This window comes from Augochlora pura, chromosome 5 (genome assembly GCF_028453695.1).
Source record: "Augochlora pura isolate Apur16 chromosome 5, APUR_v2.2.1, whole genome shotgun sequence".
Classification (NCBI taxonomy): domain Eukaryota; kingdom Metazoa; phylum Arthropoda; class Insecta; order Hymenoptera; family Halictidae; genus Augochlora; species Augochlora pura.
In genome coordinates, this window is record NC_135776.1 from 10,456,553 (window position 1) to 10,469,085 (window position 12,533).

At 32.1% G+C, this 12,533-nt stretch overlaps 1 protein-coding gene across 1 annotated transcript in view; it reads left to right on the top strand.

Annotated features, from left to right (window-relative positions):
- The first annotated feature begins 2,142 nt into the window (after positions 1-2,142).
- The window catches only part of LOC144470503 (echinoderm microtubule-associated protein-like 2), an 87,575-nt gene continuing 77,184 nt past the window's right edge, over positions 2,143-12,533 (top strand). The window contains exon 1 of the mRNA XM_078181736.1: positions 2,143-2,372. The gene's annotated coding sequence lies outside the window, so the exon portion shown is untranslated. The remainder of the gene's footprint in view (positions 2,373-12,533) is intronic.

Consider the following 12,533-nt stretch of genomic DNA (forward strand, 5'->3'; position numbering starts at 1 on the left):
GTTTACGATATCAGTTCTTTATTGTTGATGAGTTGTGCGGAACCACGTTATAACATTCCTAGTTGTAAGATATTTTCTGGAAGCGTCATAGCGTGCCTGTATGAGCATTCGAAAAAAGAAATCATGATTAAAATACTTACAGTTACAGCAGAAGTAAAATGTAATTGTTTGTTGCTATATTATTTTTTATTTAACTTATATTTATTATTCCATATAGCAAGTAAAATCGAATATGGTAAACTTTGCAAGACATAATAATATATACGTACGTAAAAGTAAGTTTAAAAAACAATTAGTTTGATTTTAATTATTAAATATAACATTTCTCGAAAACAAAATCTCATTCAAAAACATTAAATATATTCCACAATTGCGATTCTCTTATTCATTCTACTACGATCAAATTAAAGGTAATAAAACAGAATTGAAAGTCGAAATTTAAAATTCAATTTTCTTAAAATTAGGGTCCTGAAAAGACTTCTACTACACGTCCGCCTCATTATGAATATATTTCCATTAGAAGTATGATTAAACGTGTGTATTGAATACGAATATATTATTATGTATGGACTACGGAATGTTTAGACGTTGTAGTCCTCTCATTCACAGCAAATGGATGTATAACATCCGTATAATATCTATAGACAGTCATTTATCATTAACAACTACATCATAAAAGATTTCTAGACACGTCTTTGTATGTTGCTATTGATATAAGTCGTTATATAATATATATATATAATAGATATATAATGTACAATATAAAGTTTCATATAGTTTATATTATTTTTTCTATAAATATTTTTATATTAATTTCATTTATAATGTTTCTTATTCATTTTCCATTATCCATAAAAATAAAAAAACAATCGTGAAAAATCATCTCCCTTTGAATGTTGTTTTGACCCTTTTACTTACGAGTTCTCGCCTTCTTTGTTCTATTAATTTCTATACCATAACTTTATTATTCCTAATTTTTAATATTACAATTATTTTAATTGTACCAATTATCATAATACATAATTTATTTTCAATATAAATCACGATATCTTTAATAATGATTCAACAAGTTATATTCAAAAATTATAAAAATGAATTTTATTAAACTTTCTATAACTAGTTTTATACCTCTATTGGTTAATAATATATTTCAAGATGTTTTAAATTTAAAAAATTATTATTTATTTACAAACGACGTTGTTTTATATCTTTATATTACACGATTTTATGATTTCTTTATAGTATGTATATTTTTTTTGTTGCAACTTGTATGACCGAATCCATTTTTAAATTATTTCATAAGACTACTTGTTACTTGCTTATTTATAAAATAGATAAATTTAGTTTGTGGAAAGGGCGAATACCATTTGCAAAAAGGTGAATAATATCTACAGAAGGAGGAATATTTACGGCAAAGGCTGCATTCGATTTTAAATTTAATTCCATTATAATAATCAATCTTCATTCGTCTTCAATCATTATTTACAAAATATTATCGAAGTGTTCAATTTAATAATCTTAAAAGAATATTAATCTACAAAAACAAAGTCACTAAAATGTTAAGCTTCGGAAGAATGTAACAAAAAGAAATATATTTATTATCACTTAATTTGATTTAAAGAATATATTAAAATCAGAAATAGTTGTTCAATCCAATTTATGAGCGTTTTGTAAACCTCGATAATTACGAAGCCGCTGGAAGATATTAATCTACTTTTATTTAAGGAAAAGTATATTCGTTTTGAAAAGAGAGGAATGTCAGACACGAAAGGAAATTGAGTGCGATTTGGAAAAATGTTAATGTGGCTTACGGAAAGGTGAATTTATTTGGATCAACAAAGGAACGAATGTGACGTAAAGAAAAGATAAACAGTTTGAATAAACATGAATTTAATTAATAAAGACGTAAATCCGGTTCGGAAGAGAGTGAACGCAGTCCGCGAAAAGATTGAATTCCGAATTGAAAAGGCTGTAAACGCGCGACGTCGAGGTGTAGCGTACGAGCTCTGTGGCAAGGTACGCTACTGTGCCGGCTCACACCTGTTGCCCTGGATAGAACACACCGGTGATACGTCACTGGCCGTAAACTGTTGGCACGGCTCACCTGTCGGCGGCCTCACCAGTGCCAGTGCTTGACTAGGTTCTTAAGCGTGCGGTTCGCTTCGTTCGGTGCTGTTTCGCGGTCTCTGGTCGGTCGTGTTTTCTTCTCAGGACTTTTCGTCAAAGTTTACTCTGTGACTGGACCCACTCGAACAAGATACCCATTGATTTGGCTGCGCGTCCCGGTCCCATTGCCAGGAAGTATCGAATCGAGTGTAAACGGGCTCGCTGACGACGCCCACGAAACGGAAACCGCTTCAATCCGCTGCTCGGTAAGGAATAAAGGAATAAAGATGGAAAGGTGAAAAGGTGGAAAGAGGTGGAGAGGCGAAAAGCTGGAAAGGTGCGAAAGGTGGAAAGGTGGAAAGGAGGAAATGGGAGGTGGACGGGAAACTTTCCACGGATTCCTGAACGTAGTGGATTCGCGTCCAGCGGAATTGTATGCAAATACTCGAGGAAATATCCGTGAGCCTGTGTCTGCTACCTCTGCCCGACCCCACCAGCGTCCTCCGATCGGTTGCCCTGTCGTTATTTACGCCGCTGACTAACATTCCTGTGCGAGAGGACCACTCCAGGCAATCACACATACCGCACGATCACCTTTGCGCACATGATTTCCATTTATTAGGCTGCCGTCTTACATTGCTGGACAAAACAATTGAACATATTTCGTAATTGTTTATTTCTTTTCTTTTTAAATGCATAGTAATTTTCACTTTCACGCCGCGTCTCGCAACTATAAAACTGTACACAAATTTTTAATTTCTCTACGTAGAGCAGTTGATGTAATAATGTAACAATAATGTAATAACGATCGAAGTATGCGATGTTCGAGATCGTATCGAGGAGCAACGCATACCTTTGTATTTACTGTGAAAGAAAAAAAATAGCAAAAGAACTGTAGAACCAAACATGTAAAGGTCATATTTTGTAAATAGATACAAGGAACCATATACCAAAGTCTCATTGGAAATATGCAAAATTGAATCTACGTAAACTCGTAATGTTATAGTTTCATTTTATTATAGTGTGCGTTAAATTTTTGTGTAATGAAGCGTTCTATTCTGTTGATTCAGTTTTAAAAAAATATTGTTTACCGATGTGATCTCAAATATGACATATTCCATTCGTTATTATATTAACTACAATGTATAAGAATTGAACTTTTCAAGATCATATTCGCATTTCTTCCTCGAATGTTCTTGTGATATAACATACACGCTTAAGGTGTCGCACACTCACTTTGGAAATAGTATACGATGTCAACGGTCCACAAAGTGAATGTTTCCTACACATACATACACATAAACAATTACGAAATACAATGACGATCATATAGTTAAGAACGAGACTAATGACTAAAGACTAAAAAAATTTTACTATTACCTGGAATAGCAAAAATATTAAGAATTCATATTTCTCAACTTTTCATTTGAGACTATGACGAAAATTTAAAAAAATGCGGCTTGTAGATCTCGATAACTGATGAGCATGCTGAAAATTTCATCGAATTCAGTTGACTTTGACATAAATTGTGTATGATTAAAAATTGTGAAAATCGCAATAATTCATGAATTCCAACCAAAACATGAAAGTTCTAGCATCTAAAGAAACTATTATAGTCATCGTCTAATAGAAAAGTGAGTCCAATTTTTAAAATGCAATATTGTTTTTCAATTGTTTTTAGGCATATGGTCACTGTTGTATATCCAGTGTTTATTCGTTTATTCAGTACGGTACATACAGTGGATCGTACAACTCAAGAAATCTCCAAATTTTCAACAATATTAATGTTTTCAAAATTCAGAACTGTTCCATATGTTCGATATTACTTCTTATTAGGAGTCCTAAGTCCTATTAGGTTCCTAAATTCATATTGAAGGAATTAATGGAAAGGAGGAAGCAATATTCGCCTTTTAGATGCTTCATTCCTTATCTTAAAACTGTTGCCTTATGGTTTTAAGGTCTAACATAAATACGATCTTTATACAGGTGAACGCGTCGAGGACATATGAAGGTCAACTTTGTTTTTTGAAATGCAATCATATATTTTTTATCGAACTGGTCGATTTAACTCGTCATTCTCTCCATAAAAATATTAAAACATTTATTGCGAAAATACCTTAATGTTAGTCATGCCGATTATTAGATCTTCAATGTGAACTTTTTCAATAATTTCATAAACAAAATTAGTTTTATAGATTTTTTATTCAATAAATTTTTTATTAGTTTCAAGTTAAGACTTTGTGGAGGCTATTCAAACAACGGAAACTTTTGTTAAATTTATATTTATAATATTAATGTGTTTATCTACAGTCACGGTGCCGTATATTTTTACCAGAACTTCAATCCCGCTTTAAAAGGAAAATATCCACACATTATTAACGATTCGTTGTCAAATTGAACTGTTGGCATGATAAACGACTTTGTAAACGCTTCGTTTGTTTTCTTTCATATTTTATAGTTGGTTTACCAATTGCCACAATTCAAATTTATTTTCATCGGTTAATACTGTATTTTTCCAAGATGACAATGCGATGTTTATATATTTTTTCGCAATATGCAAAGGTCTCTTCATATTAATTTTATTCATAAATGAACGCCTAGCCTTGTGGTATGCGAGTTCAATTTCTTTCAGTTTCCTATTTATTGTTCTTGTTGAAACGTTTACTCTTAAAGTTTCTGCAATGTTTCCTAACGGAATTGTTGGATTTTATTGACATTTCCGAACAATTTGACGATCTGTTTGCACAACGATACATCGTCCACGACCTCTTAAATTTTCTACGGTATTACGTAATAAATACCTGACATAAATTTCTTCTGCTGCACTTTCAGAGACACTATACACTTCTGTGATGTTACATTTACGGCCATCCGAAGTAATGAAATGGCAAACATGGTTTGGAATTTCTCTTTTTTTATTTTTTAAATAATATTTCATTATTATTAATATTAATTAAGATTAAAATATTAATTAATATTTCTTAAATATTAATAATTAAAAATATATTGATATCATTTCTCACTATCTATCCACTTACTTTTGAACTCGACTGTATCTACAATCTATGTATATTCGTACGTGTACATAATGGATTGGAGAGAATGTACGATATAAATTCAACCGAGATGGGTGAAAATAAAGTATGAACGGGTATAAATTGGGACACGACCTTCAGGTAGTGGAAATAACAATGAGACCTCACCTATCAAAAGGTGAACAGGACAGTTTTTATTTAACACTTGGTCGGTGAGGCTCGGGTCCATAGATTCATTTTCGGGGCATAAATATTGTTACTTGATGATACAGAGTGTACATTTTATCTTGAGCACGCGTGATATTTCTGTTATGTCTGATGTTAGAAAAAGATGTGTTTATGAAAAATTGCAACATCTTTTTTACGATCGTTTATATCTGTATATAATACCCATGACATTTACATGACCTTGAACACTATAAATCATGTTTATTCTTAACTAAGTTTCTGAAAAAGATGCCCTACTTTCACATTCATCGCATTTTTTCCAACATCAGGCATATCGTCGTGTGCTCGAGATAAAATGCACACACCCTGTATAGTTTCCGTCAGGATTTGAGTGGAATACGCGAGTTTTGTGATAGTAAAAGTAGGTGTGAATATCTGATTAAGGAAGTATAAACCACGGACATAGAAACACGTCTTTCGCGCACCATAACCATATTTCTAACAGTTTTTTTTACAAATAATTGACATTGTCACATCATTCACTAAAGTCTGTAGAGAAATTAACCTGTTGAAGAGAAGTATCTCAAAAATGTGTTGAGAGCATGAATAAATAAAATTATAAAAATACTATTAGTAGAAAGCCTATTAACATTAAATCTAACCGAGCCGCTAATTCACAATCTTGACATTTTTATAAAACATCACATACTATGTACAGTTAGTTTTCGGGCTAAGCAGGTTTAGTGATAATAGGAAGTTTTTAATAACTGAGCTGTATTTAAGAGTAACTCAGCAATATCCTTTTAAATATTAACGTTAAAGGAAGTTGTTGTATTATGCTAATCGAAATAATTTGATTAATTAGGATTAATATTATTGTCGCTTTTGAACAATTTTTCGAATTTACTATTGATCTTAGATTTTTAAATGATTATTAGAAAACGACCCATAAGTGAAGCGTGAACAGTCGAACGATTTGAATCGGCAACAAATGCACCTAGCATTTCAAAGGCGTAATCTATATAGATACAGGTATAATCTATAAAGGTAAAACCTATATGTAATTTATAAGTTATATAGTTCGCTTAGCTTCTGCTGATTAAATTCAATGAGAGGTTGGTTAATTGGTTACAGTAAAAAGATCTAGATAAAATACCACTGAAAACATGTTTCGAAGCATTGATGAACAAGTATCTAAATAGAGCTAAACGTTGCTAACCATGTATATAATCATCAATAGTGTCCGCCTTTTGAGCGTTAATCAATCTTTCCGGCAGGTAATTTTAGTATGAGATCTAATTTTCTAATTAATCTTCCAATGTAACCTCTTTACCGTAGTACCATTAATAATCTTAATTATTAGTAATAAATAAATTAGTAATCTTCAAACGAGTGCATAAAAATTGAGTTTTCTAGGTACTTGTCGACAGACTGCGGAATGTTACGCATTTACGCTGAGAATGGACAAATTAAATGCAAAATAGTAAAATTATTAGAAGAATTTAAGGATATTGTTACATTATTTTCAATTCATTACAATTATTAAAAGGGAAAACACATTACCATTTAATTGATGTGACCCACAATTTTTATTCGACATACAAATTCGCAGCTAACTTATTAAACAAGTAGCAAGTGTGTTCAGAACTATGTCACAAATATAATATTCCCACACATTAATTACACGTAAACTTTTTTCGAAAATTTCAATATCTATTGTAAATCAATTTACACACATACGGGAGTTTAATTTGACCTGTTCAAATCAATTCAGTCAAATATTCAATGATTTTTCGTTATAAATGCCTTAGTACTTTTGTGAAAAGAATTTTAAGGAGAATCGACTGGTATATTAAAAAATATATGATTCCATTAAAAAAAGATAAAGACGATCTTCGTATTTGCTCGATACGTTCACCTAGAAAAATGTTACTAATATCAGATTATGTATATACATATCTCGGGAACATGACATTTTCGTGGCAAAATATTATGTAAAAACTGTATAGCAAAGTTTGGAATAGTTTAAATATTGGTAAAACCTTATTAAAGAATAATTAAAATGTGTTGCTTGATGTAACATTGACAATTGACTATGGTTCTCGTTGAGAAACTGCTGCTAGTCGCTGGCTGCTACTTGTTTCAACGTATTTATGTTTTTCGGCGAATTATGAATGATTTTACAGTTCTGATTAACTTCTTTTGCAATGGCTTTTTAAAGCAAGAAGTGTATTTACTTTACTCTCGCTCAACGTTTTACCACGGCCCATTACGGGACCACTAATTTTAGAAAGCAACGATCACTAATTGAGCGCGTTACTTGCTTGAAATCTCATAAGATATTCAAGAAAATATAAACGTATTCTCAGTGTTTTATAGACTTTGTCTGTCTTCATAATTCTACCGACAGAAATCATTGATGTAATACCAATCTGCATTTACGTTTCCATCTTTGTAGAAGGTCATGTTAGCGTAGGATTCAGAATTTCCGCCCTATCTTAATTTTATTATGCGAAATTAAAGATAACATGCTATGTGCCATCTTTTTATGTGGTTGCGTATTGTGTATCTTTAATTATTCTCTTTTCAATTATCCGACTATCTAATCATTTCTAATTATCTCCGTGCAATATAATACTCCTTTAGGAGATGGCCTTTAAATTATGTTATTAACTATACAGAGTGTTCCATTTAAGCTGGGGTTGTAGATCTCGCAGACACACGATTTAAAAAAATGAACTAACACATGTCCTTTAATATTTCGAGTGGGAAGTCAATTACTGCTACTAGTTTTTTTAATGCGTGGACGTTTTTAAGGTTGTCAAGATCATCTTGCTCTTTTTTTAAATATCAGAAAGCAGCTATATATTTTTAAAAATATTCAAGTTATAATAAAAATCTCGCAAATAAATTTACAATAGTAAGAGACGATAATTGTAATTACAAATACAGAGATGGCGGATACTGAAAATAACGCCATCACAATGTTGACAAGTGTTAATCCAGTCACGCGTTACGGAGTGCTTTTTATTGAATTATGTTACTGCTGAATTCGAAAATATTTTTTTCATTCATCGGAAAGCTCTGAATATACTGTTCGACTGAAGAAATATCAGTTAGAACATATCATTTATTGATAAATGATAAGATACTATCATTGATTTCTCTTAAAACTGGATAGAAAGATAATTCACGCGATGTTGGTTTTAAAAGCTCTCTTGTTCGATAAAATGTGATTTGAATTGCTTCGAAATTTCTAAACGCAAACAAATTTTCGCGTACACAGATTAAGAAAACATTCATATTCGCTTCATAGTTACATCGCGGTCTGATTTTTCGAGTTCCAGATGTTCTAATTATTATATGAAATATGATAACGTGACATCGATATCTACATAAAAGGATACGGACGTGCATAACTGATATTTTTTTTGCCAAGGGGGCTTGTTGCAATAGGATATGGTTAACAGAAAGCATAACGTATTGCGCTATTTCCTCTCGGTTCAGTATTAAGCAGTACAAAATTGTGTTCGTCGACGATACAATGCAACGGTGAAAGTAATTCGTCGAGCCTCGAAGCAATCACCATGAACAATTTTTCTTTACAAGCGATTTCCCACGATCTTGACAAATAGATCTCAACGAAACATTGCGATTGATACACTCCGCGCACTGTAAGCAAAATGATTTTTGTCGCGCGTATTTGGCTACAAATAAATATACGTATGTACTACATATTTATACAATAATTAAATTAATTTAATATATATAAATATGTTAATATATATAATAATTATATATATATTATAAATATATATTGTAATAAAAATATTTTATTAAAATAGCGTCATTCACTTGACCACGGATGCTATTCAAAATTACGGCCTTCAAACTGAAGGCAAATACTTACTCGTGCATAAAAGATACTAGAGTTCAAATATCTTCTAAACAAATGATTTTTCGCAATAAATGTTTTAATATGTTTATGAAGAAAATGACGAACTGAATTTAATAGAATCATTATATATTTATAATAATAAATATATAATATATTAAACATATTTTAATTCTAAAATTTAAATAGTATATTTTTAACATTATTTAAATGTGGTATATTATTGACTCACAGAAGCGAATCAAAAGATTTGCGAAACTTTGAAGTTTGCGCTTATTTTTTAGAACTTTCCCATCAACTTCAAGTTAAATAATTATGCATTTCTGACTGCTTAGAACATATCCCACAGAGAACTTTCATTACCAAAATTAGTCAATCTCTACCATTATCCTTTGAGAACAATGAAGTGAAACGAATACACTGAAACAAAGACGGAATATAAGCAATAAATTATCGTAGGGAAACATTTACGTTAATAAAACGGAAAATTTTATAAAATCATCATTAGCATTCGTTAAAACAGCCAAATACAAGTAAAACGTTCTAAAATATTGGTTATTGCGAATATGTATAAAGGAAATTATTGTTCGCCTCTATGGAAACGTGAATGATCAAATACTTTTTCCCAGGATCTAGCTTGGCCAAATATCTTTTTCAAAATATCGTATTCTTTCTTCTTTGCATTTTTCAAGAAAATAAACTAAAATATTAATTTCGTGTTGCGTATTTACTCAACGCATAGTCAATTTTAAATTGTCAAGTCTTTTATATTTATGTATATCGTAGAATTTGTGACACCAACAAATCTCGTTTCTTTTTTTTCTTCGACTAATTCATAACTACAGCTTCTGATCAAATAATTATTGCTAAAAATTGCATAACAAGTGAATAGCGGATTTTAAACATTTATAAAAGAAATGAGTGGCTAAAATACTAAACGATAAAAATTTTTATAACTTCCGAATTAAATTTTGTAAGGTGTTCGAATACTTATGTAACGCAAAATTTCGATGTCTTCTTATATTTTTTAATTATTTAGGCAACCTTTTATAAATAGAAAGGTTTTTGTGTTTTGACATTTATATACCCTAGTTTAATTTACCGTAAAGAATTTGTTCCTTATCATTATATATTTATTTAAATATATGACGCACACTAAAGTAGTGGAGTCGGTTACCGTGAGTCAACCAATTCCTATACCTTTGGTTTCTTTCGGTCATAATTAACTTTATAATTATTGTAGGAGATACATTCCTTTTTGTATTATTTTATTTTGTTTCATTTTGAATTAAAAAACGTAATGTATCGTATTCGATAAATATAAAGTTAATTATGCCTGTGAACAAATCAAAGGTACAGCGACTGACCACGCTACAGTAATCGGATTCTCTACTCCCACGGTATTGTAAATTAGAGAAGTCACGTCTATAAACGAGTGATACGCGAATATGTATGTGATGAGTGAACTGCGGTGTGTTTTAATGTGTGTGAGTGCGTGAGCGACGAAGCGGGACAGCGTCCCTAAAGTATGGATCGATAATAAACAAATGAATGAAGTGATCGCGAGAGGGAATAAAAAGGAAGACCGTTAAGTATGTATGTAGTCAGCGTCTAGCCTCGAAGCGTTAAATATCATTTGTACTTTTACTAGACTAAATACATATGCATATCTATTTCTTTATTTATTAAATTGAGTGATTCTTTAACCGAGATATCCGTTCGGAAGACTCGTGATAGGGGAATCCCACATGTATTAGAGTTGAAACCCCAGTTCTGTGTTGGCTATGCACATAAGCCCGGATCCCGGGTAAATTCTGTAAGTGGATTGACCCAAAAAAGGAACAATGAATACAGCGAGACGCGATCGGTCGAAGGAATAGGTCCATCATCGCGGAAGTAATACAATAAGTATACTAACACAGACGAGAAAAACAATCCAACAAAGAAGGGGCGAAGAATGATGGAATGGTGTTAATGAATCGAATGTAGCAATTTCGCGTGCGTGGGAACGCGTGGGCTCTACATTATGTAAGACAGTTACGTGAGGAGGCCAGTGTAACTGATTATTCCACTAAAAATGGGCCTTTTCCTTTATTCGCGAAAGAAGGAACGAAACATTTTCACTATTAACTCTCACATTATTATTATTATTATTATTATTATTATTATTATTATTATTATTATTATTATTATTATTGTAGGATGTGTGTAGTGTGAACGTGTGTGAACGAGTGCGATTGAAGACGCGGTACGATTGAGACGCGGTCTGATCGAAGCGCGGCATGTTTGAAAACGCAGTGCGAGTGAGACGCGATATAATCGATCACGGCATGTTTGGGGACAGCGGTGTGATTGAGACGCGGCACGATTGAAGCGCGGTATGTTTGATGACACCTGGGCGAATGGAGTGTGTTTGTTTCAGACCATGTATAAAAGGAGGCCCTACGGAGGTTTCGGGGTCAGTCCGTTTTCGACTTTGCGTGGTGGAGGTCCTTGTGTGAGAGTTTGCGAGTTTATCGAGAGAAGCGCGTGGAAAATCTTACATTATTATTATTATTATTACTATTACTATTATTATTAGACTCCGGAGATTTATGCAAATGCATACTTTTATAGAAAACAGATGGAGCAATAGGAACTTGATGGAAAAGCATTCCATGTAATGAATCATAAATTAGAACGATTCTAATCTTAGTTATCAGCTATCAGTAGATTGTCGTAGATACCCCGACATCCTTATGGATGATACCCACTGACATTCATTTCGGTCATTCTAATTTATAATTTATTACATGACATCGGATTCCAGATAAGTAAATTCTTCTCGAGCTCTGTTATTGCAGTATCATAAAAAATATATGGTCCTATTTAAAAAATTAACATGACCTTTAAATTTCCTCATCTACTCCCCCCACAGAAAAAATATTAATATCAGACAATATGTGCCCCATTATACCAAAAAAAAAACAGCTCTTATCACAACATTTCTTTCTTGTTTAAGGTGTGCTCAATCACCTGAGTGCCCATATTTACCTGATTTAACTTCGTGCAACTTTTCTTTATTTCCAAAATTGAAACTAGATTTAGGAGAATGTTTTTTTCGAAGACATTTTGATCATTCAAACAGCTTCTATGCAGAAAGTATACTACGTTCAACGAGAACTGGCCCAAAATACAGGATGTTCCAAAAGTCACTCGCAATTAGTAAATGAGGGATTCCTGAGGTCATTTGGAGCAACTTTTTCCTTAGCAGGAATGAGTTGCTTCAAGGAATCTCAGATACTTCTCAATTTTAGAGAGCGAGTAATTTTTGGGACACCTCGATGAGG